Raw genomic sequence first — 20,725 nt, 5'->3', positions numbered from 1 at the left:
GTTTTTGCGAGTTAAAGCTATTTATTGACTGCTTGGTATAACACATAGGTGCATATTGTAGATGTGTTCATCAGACTAACCCCATGATGGTTGTCAAATACACAAAAAAATAATTACTCTATTTTAATTTTCTATAAGACAATAGTTAGGGCAAATAGAGGTCGATCCCATAGAGAAGTGTAGTTAATTATAATTCTATTGTTAATTTCTAAATTGATTAAAAACAGTCCTAAAACCCGTAGGGGAGGGGAGGGGGGAGAAAGGGGAAAAGGGCACTTGAATTCCAAATTGATTTAATAATAACTCTGAACACTAAAATTAAGTTAAACAAAATCAATCTATTAAAATTCAACTCTTGGTTCAATCTCACCCTCACAACTCATGGATTAAATCAATAGCAACATTATTTCATCTTTCTCATAAATTGTCAATCCTAGGTAATAACAAGCTTTATTACCTAAATTCCTCTTAATTCCCTTTCTAATGAATAAACTGTTATTAAAATCTAACCATTGGACAACCTAAAACAAGATCTTTAGATTTAATAAAATGGTAGCAATAGCAACTAAGGAATTGGATTGATTTCGACAACAATCTTACAAGTTCGGATGTTTAACTTAAATCAAATTATTCATAGTAATAAAAAGAAAGCTTGTCTATAATCTTGTATTACTATTTTCCACCTAATGATTGGGAAAAAAACCAATTATGTAACCCCTTTCTTAATTCTAGCAATTGATGTTGATATAATTGATTTAATAGGCCTTATTCAAATCAAACAAACCAAACATCAAATATCATTAAAATAGAATAACATGAATTAATTTCTTAAGAGGATTGAAGAAGTAATGTTACTGAATTGATTGCACTATTAACTTGTGTTTTGGGTTTGAAATCTCTTCGAGCTGAAGAGAAAAACTTAGTTGGACATGCTAACTCGCAAAAAAAAAAAAAAAAACTAATTCTTTTTCTTGTCTTTCCACTAGGTTTTTTAGGACATGAAAGCCGTAAAAAAAGTTTCCTCTCATGCACAACTCCACTTCCTAATTTGTAGGCATTTAAATCTCTTCTTTTTTTAAAGGTGAAATTTTTTTTGCAAGAATTTATAAGTAAATTTTGGATCAAATATAAACTTAATTTGAGTTTGGGTGCCTCACGAAAGTAGTACCCTTAGATTTGAACTTTTCAATTCAACTTAAACTCAAGTTATGACTTGATTATTGAACCATGCCTAAACAATAGTGAGCTTATATCTAACTCTAATCCAAAGTTTGACAACACAAATGAACTTGGATTTGAACATGTAAGCCCAATTCAAAAAGCTCAGGAGATCTAATTCAAATGCCAAGAAGTCCTCTTTCTTGTTTTGAAACACTAAGGACATCAAAACCTCTACTAAACCTCTACAGGTCGAATTTGCCAAAGTCAAAAAACTGCATATTATGTTCCACTTTCAATTTGATGCCTCTAATCCACTCCTAATTCACAAAATAAATTAATCATCTCATTTAATCATAAAACATACCACAAAACTAAATATAAAGGAATAAAAAAATATTCAATATTTAGCACCTATCACCTTACTAGAGAATATCTATATAGATGGTTGCTCCAACGTCTATGGAACAAATCTTCTAAACACTAGGGTGTATGTAATCTTTTGATTTAAGGTTTCCAAACCATCTCATATAAGAATTGGTATGGTTTAACACTATCTAACGTATCATTGTAATAAGGGTATCATGAAAGTAGTGATTGACCATATTATGGAACACATAGAGGATATGGTTGATCAATAAAAGATTCGTCACTCTTGAGTATAGGAGAAGATATCTCATATGCAAATGTTGAAAGACATTCATGATTGTTTGAATTTATGGGCTAATATGTGTAATTCATTAATATGTATTAATATATCGAGGAACTACTAAGATCACACTTGTATGTCTTAGCCTCGAGAGATACTATTAAGGAAATGATTGAATTATACGTAATTATGATATTGTAAAAGCTTATAAAGATGTTCGCTAATAATTCTAAAGCAAAGAAAATATAATTGTGCCTTTTTTGTGTTTAAGCTATGCTCTAACCATATAATATTCTGGAAAAGTAATCAAGAAGATGTGTTATCCTGTCTAGTCATGCCATATGGAATGTTCTAATTATGACCTCATAAAAGTGTCTAGTCATGCCATGTGTAAACTATCCCAACCTTGCCACATGTAAAATCATTTAAATCATGACCTCTAAAAATGTCTTAACTATGGCATATCAAAATATCATTTCATTCCATTTGTAAAACATCCCAGTCATGACACATTAAAGTGTCCTAACTATGACACATCAAAGCATCAGTTCATACCATATGTAAAATTGTCCAACCATGCCACATGTAAAATCATCCCAATTGTGACACATCAGAGCATTTGTTCACACCATATGTGAAATCCTTGAGTCGTGCCACATGTTAAACCGTCCATTTGTGCACTTTATAAAATCATCCCAGTTGTACCTTATATAAAACGTCCTAACTATGTACTTCTTTATTTTGCGTAAAATCAAACCGTGCATAAGTCAGCATGCACCTGTTTAAGCTTTTAATTTTTTTTAAATAGGGAAATGTAACATGTATCTGTGATAAGGATTTACTGCCCATGCTGAGTGCATTTAAAAGTTATCTGTTACAACTCTAATCAAGGTCATCTTTGTCAAATTTTTTAGTTCCCTTTTAATAGTAACTCAATCCCAATGAAATGTTGCATAACCATGTAACCTAGCTCTATTAATTGAGCTTCAATTGAAAATTACACAAAAAAATAAAAAGAAAAGAAAAACTAAACATATTCTACATTCCCTACTTTCTATAACTCTAGCCAAGCTTTCACTTTATTCATTAAGAGTTCAAGTGCACTTATCTTACATTTAAAGCTTTAGAGAGGCATTCAATGTTCTTATCTCTTTTTAATCAAACATTTTAGGTGCAATCCTATATCAACTAGTGTTATGGATGCAATCCTAAACATACTATGTGTAAAATGTTTTCCAAGAGATAGTGGGACTGCAAGGCAATTTGTTTAGAGAAATGAACATAAGAGGCTTGCAAGAGAAAACTCCGAACCACTCTAAATTGAGCTTTTCTAAAACTAATATCTTTAATTCTTCTCCAGTGTTTATTAATTAATTGCTTAAGTTATTTATTTGTTCTGCATTGATTATTCACACTTAAGTTATCTATTTGTTCTGCATTGATTATTCACACTTACTTTCTATTAAATATTGCTATGTTATTTATTGTTGCTATAAATTTTGTTACTGAGAAAGGTTTTATTTGATTTTTTTAAAAGAACCTATTCACACCCCTCTTTAGGTTTATATTAGCCATTTCAAAAGGGTTTCTCAATTGGAATTAGAGTTTGGATTCCAATTTTACTAAAATCTAATGATTTTTAGGGTAAACGATCTCTTTTCTTAATAACCAATACATCTACTCCCATTTTCATTGATGGACAATGCACCACTAGACCATCCTTGTTTTGTGGAACTAATTATACCTAATGAAAAATTAGAATAAGGTTTGATGTTAGATCTATTGACTTTAAATTATGGAAATGATTGAATATGTTGATTTAGTACCAATAAACCTTAGGACCAATGAACTAAGAAATGAAATGGACTTTAAAGATGAGGACAAAAAGATAATGAACTTGAATGTTAAAGCTATTAGCATCTTGTTTTATGCTCTTGATGGTATAAGATTTAATAAGGTATCAACTTATGAGTCTACTAAAGAAGTTTAGACCTTATTCAAAACCACACATGAAGAAACAAGCCAAGTTTAAGAATCAAAGATTGAGCTTTTCTTTTAGGAATACAAGTTATTTGAAATGAAGTCTAGAGAGAACATAACTAACATGTACAAGCAGTTCTTTAATTTAATGAGTGATCTTAAAAGGCTTAGAAAGAGAATTGAGATGATTAAATTGGTAAAGAAGAATTTAAGATCATTAGCAGATTCGTGGACCATGAAGGTAACGACTATTAAGGAGTCTAAGGATTTTAGCAAGATGAGAATAGATAAGCTCATAAAAAGTTTACTTACCTATGAGATGAAGAGGAAACCAAAAGAAAAAAAGTTAAGGCTAAGAAAGATATTACATTGAAGGTTATGGTTGAAAAGGAAGAGGAAGGAAACATTTCTTTGGATGAAGATGATATGAGTCTCCTAGCTAGAAAGTTTAGCGAATTCTTATCAAGATAAAAAGGAACAAAGGAAAAGATTTTGCTAGACAAAAAAGAACAAAAGAAGATGTCAAAAAGAGCAACCATAACATAATTTGTTATGACTATAAGAAACCAAGATATATTCATCAAGACTGCCCTTTGAGAAAGAAGAACAAGGGTAAGAAGGAACAAAGATTCAAGAAGAAAGTGTTTGCCACTACTTGGAGTAGAAGCGATGACTTAAGTGATAAAAGTGAGTCAGAGGAAGAAAAGGCCAACATATGCTTCATGGGCAAGAGTGATTTTAATGATAAGGTAAATGATTCAAACTCATATTTTTTGGATAAATTACAAAATGCATTTAAAACCTCGATGGATGAGTATGAAAAAATGAATGCAAAATATAAATCATCAAAGAAACAATTAATTTGCATTAAAAAGGAACATGATATACTCTTGCATGATCGTGATGAGTTGGCCAAAAAGTATGATGTTATTAGAAATGAAAAAGATTCGTGACTAAAATAATTAACATGCATTAAAGAGGAATATGAAGAATTAAAGAAAAAGGTATCTAGCTCAAATGAATTATTTGAAAAATTCAAAATAGGCACTAAGAAAGTGGATGAGATGCTTACATCCTAAAGATATGGTCTTAATAAAGAAAGATTAGGCTATAATGGAAGTAACCTTTTTTCAAACTCAGATAGACCTCTAAAGAAAGATTAGGCACAAGAAATGTAAATTTTGTTCATTCATTGGGCATAACATTAAGACATTGTCTAATTATGAACGGTAAACCTTTTGAAGCAAAGAAGGTTTGGGTTCCTTAAAAGACATTTAAAACTAATATTGTTAGACCTAAGACCATTTAGGTACCAAAAAGTGAATAGATGAATTTATCTTGTAAGCATGCTTGTAATCTTTCTTGAGGTTCTCTAGCAAGTGGTACTTGGATAATAGATGCTTAAAACACACGACAGGAGATAAAATACTATTTTCCTTATTTAAGGCCAAAGAATAAGGTATTTTGGAGACAACTCTAAAGGAAAGGAAATTAGCATTGACGCCGTAAGTAACTCTTTATTCTCTATTAATGATGTTTTGTTTGTTGAAGGTCTTAAACATAATTTACTTAGTATAAGTCAATTGTGTGATAAGGGCTTCAAGATTAGTTTTTATTCTTTTTGTTGAAAAATTGTTAATGTTAGCACAAATACAATTGCATTCATTGGTTATGGGGATTCAAATGTGTACATTATAGACTTACATGACATTGCATTTATAAAGTTATTTCTCATGTTAACCAAAGAGGAGATATGGTTATGGCATAAAAGATTAGGACATGCAAGCATTGATGTTCTTAAAAAGCTTTCAAAAAGAAACTTGGTAAAAGGTTTGCCAAAATTAGTTTTAAAAAGGATCATATGTGTGATGCTTGCAAAAAAGGAAAACAAACAAGAATTTGTTTTAAATCTAAAAATTGTGTTTCAACATTAAGACTCTTTCAACTTTTACATATGGATTTGTATGGACCATCTAAAACTACAAGCCTAGGTGGAAAACATTATTGTTTTGTAATTGTTGATGATTTTTCAAGATTTACTTGGGTCTTGCTTCTTGCAAATAAAAACGATGTATTCCATGCATTTATTCTATTTGTTAGGAAATTGTAAAACCATGTAGGTTATGCTATTACATGTATTAGAAGTGACTATGGAAAAGAGTTTTAAAATTCAGATTTTAAATTATTTTGTAATGATCATGGTATTGAACATAATTTTTTGACACTTAAAACCCTTAAGCAAAATGAAGTTTTTGAGAGAAGATATAGAACACTTGTAAAAATAGCTAAAACCATGTTGTGTGAAAATGATTTGCCTAAATATTTTTGGGGCGAACCCATTAATACTTCATGTTATATCATAAATAAGGTCATGATTAGGTCAATCCTTAAAAAACTCCTTATGAGTTATCAAAGAGAGAAAACCCAATATTGCATATTTTCATCCTTTTGGGTGCAAATGTTTTATGGTAAATAATGGTATTGATAACCTAGAAAAATTTGATGTCAAGTTAGATAAAACAATTTTCCTAGGTTACTCTTCTTCATCCAAAACATTTAGAGTCTTTAACAAGAGAACTTTCTTAGTTGAAGAATCTATTCATATGGTATTTGATGAATCTTTCAAGTGTATAGAAAATATAAATGAAGATGAAGTCATTAAGCTCATAAAGGATCTACAAATCAATGGCGCATCTCAACCAAAAAAAGAGAAACAAGACCATCAAGTTGAGGTTAAAGATAAAAAGAATGAACTCATATAGCCTCAAGAACCACAAAAAGAAATCTCATATCCAAGGGTGAAAGGTAAAGTGAAAGAAGTAAGGATTATTGGAAACCTTACCTAAAAAGTAAAAACTAGAGCTTTATTAAGGAACACATGCCAATTTGTGGCATTCTTGTCACAAATTAAGCCCAAGAAGGTCGAAGAAGTTTTTGAAGATGAAAGTTAGGTGGTTGCAATGCAAGAAGAGTTGAATAAATTTAAGAGCAGTATTATTTGGGAACTAACCAATTTAGGAGCAATAATGTTTGGGAACTATCCAATTTAAGAGTAGTAATGTTTGGGAATTAGGATGTTTCTTGCATATGCGAATCATTTTGATTTCAACTATTTCAAATGGATGTCAAAAGTGTTTTTTAAATGGTTTTATTCAAGAAGAGGTTTATGTTGAACAACCTCTCATTTTCAAAAACCATGAATTTCCAAATCATATGTTTAGATTGAGAAAAACTTTGTATGGTTTAAAACAAGCTCCTAGAGCTTAGTACAAAATATTAAGTATTTTATTAATTGAAAATGGTTTTTCACAAGGGAAGGTGGATACCACCTTATTTGTAACACCCGGATTCAGGTGTGCCAGTGAACTCTACTTCCAAAATTATCCCTAGAGTTGATTTTATAACTTGCTATTTAAAGAAATTGCAAAAGAATTATAGAAAACTACTAAATGAGCAATAATTTTCAAAGGGGGTAAAATGCTCATTTTAGAAGGATTTAAGAGACAAAGTGGGAATAAAAATTAAATGGCACACTTGAAATTATATAATGGTGCTAAGGGTTTTTGGTAATTGGTTAAGGATAAAAGAGTCATTTTAAGGAAAGGTTAAGGGTAAATTTGTCCAAAAAGCTTATAAAACCAACCAACTATTCATTTTCTTTTTCCGTAGCCGAGAATCTCGATAATTTTAACTAAAGTTTTTCCTTCAAACAAAATTCATCAAAAGACTTAGTTAAACCACCTAATTTCCAGAACCTCTAGTTATAAAAAATATAGATCTATCAATTCTAGTAAGTTTTAAGATAGAAAATTTAATTTTTAAGAGATGTGAAGTTTAGAGTTTTGATGGATGATTATATTTTTGGTTGATTAAGGTTGTTAAGAAGAAGAAAAGAAGGAGAATAGACTTAAATCACCTAATTAGCAAAGAAAAGTTAAGAATTTCATGCTTTACATACTTAAAGTAATATGAGTTAGGTTATTTAAATAACCTTTACTTTTATAAGTGTGTAAGGTAATAGAATTAAAGTGATTTATGTTTAAAAGGATAAAGAAATTCGTTAGGATTCATGATGTAATTTTTGGCCATAAGGGTATTTTAGACATTTCATATTCCTAGGGTTAGCTTTATGGATTTTGTGTGTTGAATATATGAGAAATGATGAATTGATGAAAGAATTTACATTAAGGGTAAGCATGTAATTTTATCCATAAGGTTAAGTTTTGTTTAATTATGTGCATGATATGTGGAATAACCCTTATATCCATAAGGGCAAAAGTGTCATTTTATATGATATAGGTTAATTTTGCTTAATTATGTGCATGATATGTGTAATAACCCTTATATTAAGCTTATATTATATATTTTAAAATTAATTCGATGCATGAGATATATATAAATGCATGAGAAAATAATATGATGTTTGATAAAGAGTGAAACGAATAAGGGAAAATAATGAATGAACATATTTCATATTATGGTTATACAATTTATACATGAGGAATCATAGCATATGCATGATTTCAGAAAAATAAAGAAAGGGGAAAAACATTTTCTAAGTTATGCATGTTTTCAGAAAATGGAAAACAAGTGTTTTTGGTTTTATAATGACTCATATGATATAGGAAAGTAGAAAGCATGCTTAAAATTCTTACACGCGAACTATACTGTGTGTACAACAAAGAAAAATATCGGTTATACTGTGTGGACAACCAATTGTATTGTGTGGACAACAAAGAAAAATATTAGCTGTACTGTATGGATAGTAAAAAAAAATATATATATATATACATGTAAAAGAGGATTATACCTTGTATAGTGACTGCGAGTACTATCTATGTAGTTTAGACCGGTCAATGAAAATAAATTAAAAAAAAAAGAGAGAAAGAATTAGAAAATATTTTATGAAAGACATTTGCATTAAAATCATGCATGCAAGCCTATGTGGCTGATAAAGAGTTGAGAAAAATGTACGATCAGAAAATAGAAAAGTCATGACACTCATACATGCATAAATCATAACAAGTGAATCATATTTGTATAGTAAGGAAATGAATAAATGGTTGAAAAAAGAGAATTATGGTATGTGTTTAATGCATGTTCCGTGTCGATTATTTTGTATGTGAATAGCTCAGATACGCTGAGTATGGAAAAGATTAGTACTGGTATAAAATGCTTTGAGTATTGAATATGATTTTCTTACTGAGCCATGGTCGCTCACTCCATTTAATTTAATATTTTACAAGAAAAGAGTTGCAGCAAAGATTCCCGAGGTGTACTAGTGAGACATGAGACTAAAGGAGAAAGACATTATATTTTTGTTGATTTCTATGTCTTGATGTATATGTGAATATATGTATAAATATATACTTGATATAAATATTGGTAGATATGTATATATTTTATTTCCTATATGTATATATGTGATTGTGTATATATATATATATATATATATATCTATATATGTGTATATATATGGGTAATCATGAAAATTGGTTACAAAGTTTCTGTGGGTGGTAATTTTTATGATAGTTATTATTATGTACTTATTTTGTTAATTATGATTAAGTTGATGAAAATCTAGTCGGTTGGTAGGACTGGTTTGTATAAATTGCCAATTAGGAGTGTTATAGGGCATAGTTAAAAAAACAATTTCCCCAACCTTTTAAAATAGGTGAACTCTTGCCGTTTTTCTGTAACACACCTATTAGTTAGAAGAGTTTACATTATTTATTAAAAGACATATGTAAGATATTTTAATTTTTCAAATTTATGTTAATGACATCATCTTCAATGCTAATAATGAATCTTTTTATAGAGATTTTTCAAAGATGATGTAAGGTAAGTTTGAAATGAACATGATGGGGGAGCTAAATTACTTCCTAAGACTTCAAATCAAATAAACAAAGGAAAAGATTTTGCTTAACCAAGCTAATTATGTCAAAGATCTTCTTAAGGGTTTCAACATGCAAAATGCCAAGGAGCAACCCACTCTTATGAGTATTTCTCTAAAATTGGACGCAAATAAGGGAAGTAAAAGTGTCGAAATCATAACATATAGAAGCATGATAGATGCATTATTGTATTTAACTACATCTAGACCCGATATCATGTTTACTGTATATAAGTGTTCATGTTTTCAAGCGACTCCTAAGGAATCACATCTAAATGTCATGAAATGAATCTTGAAATACATTAAGGGAACCCTAAACATTGGTTTATGGTAACCTAAAGGATCCGCGTTCAAATTATGAGCATTTTTGGATGTCAATTTCAAAAGATGTTGAATAGATATGAAAAAAACTAGTGGCACTTGTCAATTTTTAGATAACATGCTTGTTTCATGGTTTTCAATGGAACAAAATTTGGTGGCAACATCTATTACAAAAGTTGAATATGTTTTCGCAACTAGCTGTTGTGCATAACTCTTATAAATGAGACAACAACTTATGGATTTTGGTTTTGAAATGAAAAACATCCTAATCTTTTGTGATGATACTAGTGTCATTCAACTTTTCAAAAATTTTATCTTGCATTCAAGGACAAAGCACATAAACATTAGAGATCACTTTTTGTATGATCATATTAGTAAGAGTGATATTTAAATTGAATTTATTGATTCTAGCTATCAATTTCCTGACATTTTTACTAAGCCTTTTGATAAGGATTGCTTTTGCTTTATTTGAAGAGAGTTTGATATGATTAATGCAAATCAAGTAAGTGCTTAATGCTCTCATTGATATAAGCCTTGATTGTGTTAACTTTGCAAGTTATTTTGATTGATTATGTTATCTTGATTGATTGTGTGATATTTATACTTGTTAATTTGAATATGAATATTTGTGATTATGTGAAAATGCATTTACATTTACATAGCATAAATGTTTAATGTGAATTCAAATTGAATCAATTCAAACTTGTGTTTAAAGTTGATTAAATCCCGAATTATATCAATTGTCCTTGATTTGTTCAAAATATCAAGATCCATAATTTTTAGATATTTTGATTTGGGTTGACCTGAACCTATCACTACTAAATTTGATCTCTGTAAAAACTTCATTCATTGCAAAGGTATGTTTTGTGAATTTCTAAAAAATCCTGACCTGGAAAACTTTTTAGAAAACTTTTTCTTGAAAATTTCTTTTGCCCTACACAGTCGTGTTATTTATGGTCCAAGTGTAACGAAAATTGGCTCGGTCAAATTTTTGAAAAATATAGTTGAATTATCATCCAAACTAACTAGTGAACATCTAGTAAAAATAATTTTTGGCACAGCTGGCAGTGTATGTTCTCCCACTTAGCATTTAAAAAGTTTATGATTCAGTTATTTTATATATATATATATATAATCTTATTATTTTAAAGTATATTATCCTATTATATGTATGTGTGAATGTATACACATATAACAGAATAGTATAATTTAAAATAATAAAATAATATATATATGTTTGTCTTTTGGTGTCACATGTGGAACTTTCCCCTTTCTTCTTCAAACTAAATCCCTAAGCTTTATTTTTTTCTTTTTGTTGACCACTTTTCTCCTAAAATTTCCTGGAAGTTTTGCTCAAAATCTTACAAAGATAAAATTCAAATCATATTCACACCATCTTGCATCTACTCACCAAAACTGTTTGCTAACAAGTTCATCAAGTTCTTACATAGTTTGTTCATGGTTTATCACAATTTCCTTATAATTTTCTTGAGTTTGTGCTGACGAGATTTCAAGTTTTTGTTTTGTTTCAACTTCATGACTCTAAGAACTAAGCACCTTTAGTCAACAAAAGATATAGGTACTTCCTAAACATATTATGTTATTGTTATAGAAAATGGTGAATAGAACAATATTTGAATAAAATTAGAAATAGAAAAATTCTTGTGGGAAGTAATGTGTACTTGCCTATCTTAGCGAAGATTAGTATTGCAAATAAATTTATGGAAATAGTAAATAGGACGAAACAAATTATCCTGTTTTTCATGCAACTTGAAGTCTATAAAAATCTATTATATAAGTTTTACAATTCTTTAAAATTGGGAATGGATATCGAACATCATATTATGGATTTTACCATGAAATTTAGACTGCATTACTTCACAAATGCTCGTTTAATAGTTAGAATGTGATGATGATGTGATGTTGAATACTCAATCACTCTACTACTTGGATTGAACTAAAAAGATGAGAAACTCATAATTTACATCTTTCTAAGTGAAGAAAGTTAGATAATCTAGTCTACTAGGTACTCTATACAATGATTACCTACACTTTGAATGTCGAACCAATTCGAATAGATTTGTTTTGATTCAAGACTTAAAGTTGATGTTTGTTACTTAACATGGAATTCAAGTTGTTATTGCTAGTTGGCTCATCCATAGATTATACCTCATTAAGACTAATGATCACGCTATTAAATTTGGTATCATCGTATCATTCATTACTCAGAAACTTGGATTAAACTTAGTAGTAGAAGATGAGTATTGTATTACATTCAAAGATCTAAACCTTTTCTCTGCTTAATCCTTAATCAAGATGACATTAATTGAAAGAATTGATCAAGGAGGTTATAGATTCAAAACTTATTGTCATATACATTAAAGAATTATTAATGGTGAAGAAGAACAAGTTCCTCCTAAGTATTAAGTTCACGCTCTTCCTACACCAAGGTATCATCCGGATCAAGCTCTTGTTCTCGTTTTACCAAAGATCCAAGAAGGGAGGATGAAGTTATTGTAAATCAATTTCAAGTGCAATTAGATCACATAATGAAGTTCATGAGAAAAGGTCTTCAAGATATCCAACTCAATATTCATGAACTTCATGAATGCCAAGATAAAATTATAGAAGAGCAATAGAGCTTTTATCAAGAATTCCACGATTGGATCGATTGTCCCTGAGCATGCATTTCATATCATGACTTTTTGCATTTCATAAACTTTATTCTTCATTTATTTTTTTGTTATGTTCTAATAATGCACTCTTGATTATTATATAACTTTAATATTAACTGTTCATAATTCTACTTGATTATTATATAAGTATATTGCTTGCTTGGTATTGTTGTTTTATACTGGTATTTGTTCACTAACACAAAATGGGAGAAATAAGTAAAAGAATATAAGGGAAAGTTTGTCAAATTTTTTTACTATCAAAGTGAAGAGAAGTAACTGTGATACAAAATTAAATTTCTCACTTTATACTATTCTTTTTTTCTGAACTTAGTTTTTGCCATTAATCGAAAAAGTGGAGATTGTTGGGCTTTAATGTTTTAATGATAATAAAAACATAAGTTTAATATACTAACATGTCTAAGGAATGCATTAGCTCTTATCTAATGCCTATGAGTAAGGTTTTCATGAGTTAAAGAGGAGGTTAACATTAGCTCCTATCTTAGCCTTGCCAATAGAAGGTGAAAAATATGATCTCTTTGTAGATGTTTGACATTAGGGTTTGGGAGTAATTCTAATACAAAACGGTAAGTAATACAATATATCTCCTATTAGTTTAAGGATTATGAGACTCAATAACTGACACATGACTTTAAGTTGGCAACCATTATGTTTGCTCTTAAGATATGGCGACATTATTTATATGTGGGCAAGAGTAATATATACGTGGATCATAAAAGCTTTAAGTATTTCTTTACCCAGAAGAAACTTAATATATGGCAAAAACGATAGTTGGAGTTGGTGAAAGATTATTAGTGTAAGATCATATACCATTTGGACAAAGCTAACATAATTGTAAATGCTTTGAGCAAAAAGTAGTTCTATCACAGATTATCACTCACTAAGAGTTACAACAAGAGTGAGTGAGAAAGCAGATAGAGGTAATTACAAAACAGTTGGTGGACCTATAGGTTCAGTCAACCTTTCATGATAAGATTCGTATGACCCAAATATTAGATGATTGTTATGTTTAGTTAAGTTAGAGAGTCATTAAAGATATTAAACCATATTTAAGTATTATAAAAGGTATGATGAGATTCAGATATCGAATATGTATTCCATGAGATTAGAGATTGAGAGATAAAATCCTTAGCGCAGTGTATAGTTTCCTTTACACTACTTACCCAAAAAGTGTAAAGGTGTATTAGGATCTGATGAGATCTTTCCGATGATCAGGTATGAAGAAAGTTATAGTAGATTTTATGGCCAAGTGTTTAGTATATCAATTAGTTAAGGCTGAATATTAGAGACCATCAAGATTGTTGTAGCCTCTCAATATTCCAGAGTGGAAATAAGAGCATATCTTAATATATTTTATAGTTGGATTATCAAGGGCTAGAGAAAGATAAAACATTTTATGGGTCATAATTGATTGATTGACCAAGAAAGTGCACTTTATTGCAGTGAAAAATATCACGAGTACATGTCAGCTAGGTTATATGTGTGTTAAGGAGACAATCAAGCTTCATAGGGTACCAAGGATGATAGTTTCAAATCGAGGCACCACTTCTATCTCAACTTTTTGGTAGAGTATGCATAAGTTCTTGGATATAGGATTAGCATTCAATACGTCCTATCATCTCTAAAGAAATAGTCAAACTAAGATAAATGAGTTAGATAAATATGTTGTCATTGATAGAGTTTGTGTATGATAACTACCAAACAAATATAAAGATGGCTTTGTATAAGGCTTTATATGATAGAAGATGTAGATCACTATTGCAATAGGATGAGATAAAAGGGAGAGATGCCTTGACTTAAACATTAGGACTAAAGATAACCTAAAAGATGATTGAGGATTTCAAATTAATAAAGAAAATGATAAGACAGGCTCAAAACTGTAAGAAGTGTTGTTTAGACCAGAGGAGATATGATCTTGAGTTTAATATAGGTGATAAGGTGTTTATTAAAGTAGCCCTCTAAAAGCATGTTGTAAGATTCAATAAGAAAGACAAGTTAACATCAAAGTTTGTAGGACTATTTGAGTTATTGGAATGTACAGGTAAGGTTGCCTATCGACTTGTGCTTCCAACAAGTATGGATCGCATTCATAACATGTTTTATCTATCATTGTTGTGCAAGAATATCAATGACTAAACTAATGTGCTCAGAGTTAAAGATGTCAAGCTTATAGATAATTTGGCATATAAAGAGTGCCCAATTCAAATCTTAGATAAACAAGTTAATGACCACAGATGTAGGCAGATTCTTTTGGTCAAAGTTATATTTAAGAATCACAAAGTTAAGGAGGTTACATAGAGGTCGAGTAAAACATAAGGCATTGGTGCTTATAGCTTTCGTATACCCTTTAGTAATCTATTCTGTCGTAAAGTGAACTAGGTACTCCATAGTCATATATTGTTCTACAGTAGTTGTTGAAAGCTGATAACTGCTAAAAAAGGTGTTTTACATATATTCTTTAATTTTTACAGTTGAGGGGTTGATCAAAGTATTGATAGTTCGTCAAAAAGAAGTAAGAGGCTTAAGATAATTAGGATAAAGTTTAAGAAAAGTGAGGTTTGTAATAAGAAGATGAGATTCATTATTGAGATACTTAATCTCGTAAAAACTATCTATTTTTTAAGAAAAGTGTTTGATACGGGTGAAAGTAGTAGGGGCAGAGATAATATAGTTTTGCTCTTAGAAGGAGTAGTGTAGGCCATAAGAAAAAGAGATTTATCTGAGTCAAGGCAAAAAACTTAATGTCAAAATAAAAAATCTTCAGAAGTAATGGCTCTGATACTAAACTTAGAGGGGTTAACCCTTTGGTTGGTTTTGGGATATATGTGGCATGTAGTAAGCCTTAAGGTTACAAGTTCAAAGGTATGTTAAGGAGGATAGTAGTGAAACAAGAACGCGATGACCCAACGTATGACTTGGGTTAACCAAACTCATATTTAGGCAAAAAAAAAAGTTCTTTTATGGGTTACGGGTTGCTCAACTCAACCTTTTATGGACATGTGTTTGGACTACTCTGTTTTAAAATCAACCAACCAGAACGAGTTTTGATGTCTAAGATCCTTAGAGAGAAGGCAAAGACAAAGCATAATATCGTAATGGTAGAGAAGGTATAACTGAAAATTTCTCATAAGGATAAGAAGAGTTTACCCTTGACTTAGATAGAATTACTCAGAGAGGGGAGTCATAATGAAAGATTTTGAGAGAGATATTTGGAGAAGATGATCCCTTTGTGAAAAAGGGAGGTTTAATTTATAAAGCTTAGAGAAATAATTACAAAGTGATGAGGTGGTTATGATAGTTGGAAAGTAGCTCACCTGATTCACATGGACGATAATTATACAAGGGCACATAGCCATTATAAAGGTATGCATAACAGACATTATGATACATAAGGCATATAGCCAGTACGTAATATGACAATAAATGGCACGTGGCCATTATGTTACATAAAAAGTATCAAAGTGATAAATGAGGGGATGTGGCAATAGTAGAACCTTTCATATGGGAAGTAGAAGGTAGTCTGTCTTTTTCTTTGTAAATCAAAGCATCAATGACATCAAAATCAATATCCTCGAGAGATTTTTCTTGAATTGGGCTAAAAATTTTGCTCATAGCTTTTAGAATAGTGATAGGGTTATTTTAAGCCTAAAAGGCATGACAGTCCATTGGTAATGATGGCCAAATAGAGTGAAAGTAGTTTTGGGCCTATCCTCGGATTGGATTCCAAGTTGCTAAAATCTACCTTTAGATAAGAACTTGGATAAGAATTTGGCATGGGCTAGTCTAGCAAAGAAATGTTGTTTGTTAGGTATAGGAAACTTGTTATCCTGAAAAAATCATTGAGAGGCTGATAATTAATTACAAGCCTTAGACTTGTTTAGCTGGTTTGTTGACATAAATGGCAGTACAAGCCCATGGGGAATGAATGGGCTCAATAAGGCTTTCTTACTTTAATTAGGCAAGTTCTTGTTCGACTTGTTGGGGCAGGTTAGGATTTAACCCATTATGACTTGCTTTAGTGGGATTAAAGTCTTCGTTCTTCTTAAATGGGAGAGTAATAAAGAATTTAGATCGTTTCCATAAGGTCTATCATATTTAAGGAGAAATTCTAAATGACTAATGGCACAAGTTTCTTTAACAATCTATTGTTGTAGAGCATCCAAGGGAGCAATGGTAAAGTAATTTGGAATTTTACTCCATGGGAGAAATTGTTAGGAATATTGTAATCCATCAGATCGAATGTAGATATGTTTATGCAAAATTTTTTTGATAATGTCTAATCCAATGATTGCATTTTTGCCAAGAAGGTATGAGGTTAGGAACTTGTAAGAAATATTGATAAAGGGGAATGGCTGTAAGATAATTGACTTGTTGATAGCTTCAGTAACAAAACACTTCACTATTAGTAGCTTGGAAGTATTGTTTGAAAGGTTTCCAATAAGAAAAAAGAATTACCTTAAGCTTCAAGATTGAAGAAATTGCTCCTATGTCAATAAGAACAATAATCTTTATAGGTTTTTTATATTTGTGAAGCAACAGTTTGAGCTCAACAAGAGGTTGTTAATGTTGTAGGTTGTGGGAAGGCATTATCACACCATAAGAATCAAAGGGATCTATTTCATGAGAAATATCTAAATCAGAGTCAGAGTCATACAGAATGAAGTCTAAATTTGAGTGCTCTGAATTAGTCTTAGAATAAAGAGATTCAACATCATGGTCTTTAAGACTAGTAATATGAGAGAGTTGCTATATCATTTTTTTGGCCTTTTCGTAAAGGACAATTTTCAGAGAAGTGTCATTTCTTCTTGCAAATGAAACAGTGATCATGTTTTTTTAAAGTCTTTTTCTTGTGAAAAAATTTGTGTTTGTGTCGTTATGGGGTCAAGTATTCTGACTTGCATCGATACTTAGGATTGTAGCATCTGTGGTGCGTTTTTTGGAAATAGGGCAACTGTAATGTTTTTCTATAGAAGAACACTTGATTTTTAAATCTATACAATTATAAGTCTTTCTCAAGGATTTAACAAGTTTATCAACATTGGTGAGAAATTTGGACTTATTGTAAAGTAATTGGAGTTGATTTAGAACTATATGATATAGGTCTCTGAGTATGGTTTAGGCTAGAGTTTCGTATTAGAATTCGAGGAATTTGAGTGTCTCATTGCCTAATGGTTCAGGTAGTTGATTGAGATAAACTTGTTTCAAGTTAGGATCGTTAACTCCTTTAAGAATATAAAATTGAGCACGAGCTTTTTTGAAATGCTTTTCTAGATTTTTGGAGTTGAAAGAACAACACTTGAGTTTAAAAAACTCTTCTCGAGCCTGGTCAACAATATGAGCAAGACTTCCCAAAAATTCAACATAACAAATATAAGTAAATTGATCAACATCTAGAAGTCAGATGAGTTGAGTCTGTCGATACTGTGCCAAAACAATACATCATTCTTTTAAATTGCCAATAAGGACTTGCACAAGATTAGCTCCAGGCTTTAACATTTCAATATTGAGCCAACCAGTCATCTCATGGATTCAGTTTCGATATTGTGAGACTAGAATATTATCAAAGGTAAAAGTCTAAAACTTGGAATTATGATTAGGCATATATTGAGAGGACTTAGAAGCGAGCTCTGTATCAGGAGGGTCTGGAGTCAGTGCTCCATTGTAGATTGTTCCTCATCATAGGGATTTGACGTCTGGCCATAATCATAGACATAAATTTTTGGTAGACTAGGAAGAGGATCAGTATGATCAACATGAAAGGAGCATTAGTCAAAAGTAGAACAGGTGGATGTAGTTTCGAAGATGGCATTGTCTAGGATAGGTTGAGTTTGTTGTGTCATGAGATAGTCACTGATAGGGTTGGGAAAAATGGCTTATTGTGAGGGATAAGTTTCTAAGGAGATAAGTTCTGAAATTCATTCTTTTGATATTGCCACTCCGAAAAATACTCATGATGATATTTTCCCCACTGTTGATATAGACAGAAAGTCATACTGTACTTTTATCCTAAAGCAGATGCCTAAAGAGCAACTCGAAAAACTTATCCTAAATAAATGGTATACTGCTTATGAACAGATTCACACTGCCACAACTGATATTGCTCTGTTATAATATACAGATCCAAAGTTTTTACGGTCTTCTAGTAGCCAATTATCAATCTCTCATGAGCCCTCTACTTCATCCTCTTCGTCATCAGGAAAACCATTTTTGTGTTTTCCTACTCAATTTTCATATGAGGAAGATCCCTAAGAAGGAATTTATAGTTTTACCCTTCAATGTGAAATTATTTATTTACTCCAACCAAATGATCTAGATAATCCAAATTGTCAATGTGTCTCTTGTATTGAACAAGTTGATCCTTTTTCTGTCTGAAATCGCATATTCAAAATTTGGGAATCTTATATCAAAGAGTGTGATCCAAGAAGTAGTAGGTAATCCTTTCCTGCTATGAAAAGTAAGAGCAAATTGAATAAAGCCAAAATGGTGGTGAGTATACTCTTTAGCAATCCATTCTTACGTAAAGTAAACTGGGTATTTTAGAGTCACATATTGTTTTGTAATAATTACTGGAAGTTGATAACTACTAAAAGAGGTGTTCTACACATATTCTTTAATTTGTACAGTCGAGAGGTTGATTAGAGTATTGATAGTTTGTCGAAAAAAGGTAAGAAGCTTAAGATAATTGTGATAAGGGTTAAGAAAAGTAAGGTTTGTATTAGGAAGATGAGATTCATTATCGAGATACTTGATCTCGTAAAGACTATCCATTGTATAAGAAAAATGTTTGGTAAGGGTAGAAGTAGTAGGGGGAGATATAATATGTGTTTCGCTCTAAGGAGTAGAAGTAGTGCAGGCCACAGAAAAAAAGATTCGTCTAAGTCAAGGCCAAAGACTTAATACCAAAATGAAAAATCTTTAGAGGTAATAGCTCTAATAATAAGCTTAGATGGGGTTAACCCTTTGGTTGGTTTTAGGAGATATGTGGCATATAGTAAGCACTAAGGTTACAAGTTCCAAGGTATGTCAAGGAGAATGGTAGTGAAACAAGAACCTGGTGACCCAACTTATGACCTGGGTTAGCCAAACTCAAACTTAAGCAAAAAAAAAAAAAAAAAGTCCTTTTATGGTTTACGGGTCTGCTCAACTCAACATTTTATGAACCTGTGTTTAGACTACTCTATTTTAGAATCAACCAACCAAAACTAGTTCTGATGTCTAAGATCCTTAAAGAGAAGGCAAAGATAGAGCATACTACAGTAATGGTAAAGAGGGTCTAACTAAAAATTTCTTATAAGGATAAGAATAGTTTTGTCCTGACTCAAATAGAATTACTCAAAGAGGGGAATCATAATGAAAGATTTTGAGAGAGATATTTGGAAAAGATGATCCTTTCATGAAGAAGGAAGGTTTAATTTATAGTGCTTAGAGCAATAATTACAAAGTGATAAAGTAGCTATGACAGTTGGAAAGTAGCTCACCTAATTCACTTGGATGATAATTATACAAAGGCACATAGCCATTATAGGGGCACACATAACAGACATAATGATACATGGGCATATAACCAGTATATAATATAACAATAAAGTGGCACGTGGCCAGTATGTTACATAAAAAGTATGAAAGTGATAATTGAGGGGAAGTGGCAACAGTAAAACCTTTCGTATAGGAAGTGGAAGGTAATCTATCTTTTTCTTTGTCAATCAAAGCATCGATGGCATCAAAATCATTATCCTTGAGAGATTCTTCTTGTTGGGAAAAGAAATGATACAACATAGGATTGTCAACATATAGAACACGATGCCTTAGATTGTGCGTGCAAGTTTCCTTAAAGCAAAAAGTAAGATACGAATCCACTTGAAGATATTTGTAGACGGAAGAATCCTGATCGTAATAAGGATAAGTGGATAGTGGGGCATTTGGATAAACAGGAATATATGGAAAATCTCCATTGATGATAGGAATCTGCCCGGTGGAAAGGGATAACTCAAAAGAGATGTGTGATGAAGAATCATGAGGGGAGATATCCAT

The 20,725-nt window shown here is 31.0% G+C and overlaps 1 pseudogene; it reads right to left on the bottom strand.

The window, feature by feature from the left end:
- LOC123193104 overlaps positions 1–20,725 on the bottom strand; it is a 33,154-nt pseudogene extending 12,429 nt beyond the window's left edge.

Source organism: Mangifera indica, chromosome 12 (assembly GCF_011075055.1).
Source record: "Mangifera indica cultivar Alphonso chromosome 12, CATAS_Mindica_2.1, whole genome shotgun sequence".
NCBI lineage: Eukaryota > Viridiplantae > Streptophyta > Magnoliopsida > Sapindales > Anacardiaceae > Mangifera > Mangifera indica.
The sequence above is the reverse complement of the archived record's forward strand: the minus strand, read 5'-3'. Positions and strand labels throughout refer to the sequence as shown.